Source organism: Chenopodium album, chromosome 25 (assembly GCF_948465745.1).
Source record: "Chenopodium album chromosome 25, dcCheAlbu1.1, whole genome shotgun sequence".
Lineage (NCBI taxonomy): Eukaryota > Viridiplantae > Streptophyta > Magnoliopsida > Caryophyllales > Amaranthaceae > Chenopodium > Chenopodium album.
The window spans coordinates 30,731,563-30,733,437 of NC_137858.1; positions in this window are offsets into that span (position 1 = coordinate 30,731,563).

Here is a 1,875-nt window from a genome sequence, read left to right on the forward strand (position 1 = left end):
GGCCTAGTCTTTTCTTTTTTTCCGTCATTGCATACTACTGTAGTATGCCCTCACCAAAAACTCTCTGGCTCATGCATTTATCCTTATCATACCGAAACAGAAAGATCATGTATTAATGTCTTACAATCTATGAATGGCTCCTACCAGCACTGCTCGCATCAGCGCATGAGGCGGAATCATGGTGTAAAAACAAAGCCTCGTCATTTTGGTTTGGACGTATTGTAAGGGTTTTCAATGATCGAACCAATATAGCCCGTATCAACAAGGGTGTATAAAAGTCCGTGATCTCATTCGAACAAATTATTCCTGTCCCAAATCACCCCGCATTGAGCATGACATCTCATGTTTCACTAAAAAGTTACTTCCCATTACTCAAAGATACTATGAAAAATTCCCCATGTCTCCCCACTAATGGCTATAATCTTCAACCATTCTACTCTAACTATTCTAATAGCGTTCAACCATTATAGAGTCCTTTTGCATAGCGACAATCGTGACACTGTCTGCAATCAACATATTACATCCGTTCCGTAACGCCACAACCATTTCTCCGATCACAACCAAGACTTCATTCTTGAACCATGGGAAGAATTGATTCTACTTTCCATTAAGTCCATTTTTAGGCTTGTTTTAGAATATATTTCAATGATTCAAAATGAGGGCTTTCCTTCAACTCCTGCAATCACTCATTAATATCTAGGAGGTGTTTGATTGGATGATATTAACTACCTCCACAATTCTTATCCAGTAGAATTTTCCCATACCCTCAAATGGGGAGAACATTGACCATAGTCCATAACAGCAGAGGAGACTGATTTTTATCCACATTTTAGTAATCCTAATTTCACATCCAGTCGTTCGTAAATGAATCTTCAGTTTTCAAGTATACACAAAATCTAAAACAATTTCAGCTCAAAAAAATAAAAATAAAAAATGCTCCCTTCATCCCACACTACTTACCATCATTGATTTAATATGATGTTAGATTTATCTTTAAGGTATATTTTCAAAATATTTTTTCACTAACCATTAATTAGAATTATTGATGATAGAATTAGACATTGACAAGCGTGTCCAATCAAAATGATGCAAGTAAAATGCAACAGTGGGACTGTCCACAAAATCAAACAACGCCTAAAATTTACTGATTTAATTTGGAAACATGGGGTTAAAACTCAGCATCATCACCACGTTGTATAGGAGTTGAGCTTAACATGATCAGATGCAACAATCAGCAAAACACCATCGCATTACCCAAGCTAATCATGATTCGGATGCAGCAATCAGAAAAACACCCTCGCGTTACCACAAAAGGTGTTCTGAGACTGACTGTGACTGTATCCATGAATAGAAACCATGTTTGGGAATAAGTGAAACAGGAAAGCCATAAAGGGCTATTGATTTGCTCTGAGCAATGAAGTTCACATCATCCAGTGTGTACTGAATCCTTAATTATACATGTAGCTATCACAACCCAAAACAAAAAGCGAACATCACTAAACTTATTTGTATGATGCTCTGCTCCATGCATAAGTTCAGTTCATGTATCATATGCATCCAGCCAGCAAATGTACTGTAAACATGAGTCTTACATAATTTTTAGAACTTTATGAATACTTTTAAGTAATTAGCTAAAACATTTATAAATAATTCCAATTTGAACTTTTGTGTCCTCAAGGTGAAAGTATAATATGCAATCTGCAATCTTCAGAAAATTTCTGTATGAAAAACTACATTTCTGTATATCTGTATTTAATCATACTTGGATTTAAGAAAGAATTGTTTTCATTCCCTATAGACACAGAATACAGTAAAATAGTAAATAATGTAAACCCAATCAGATATTGTAGTGGTAATTGGTAAGAGCTGAACCAG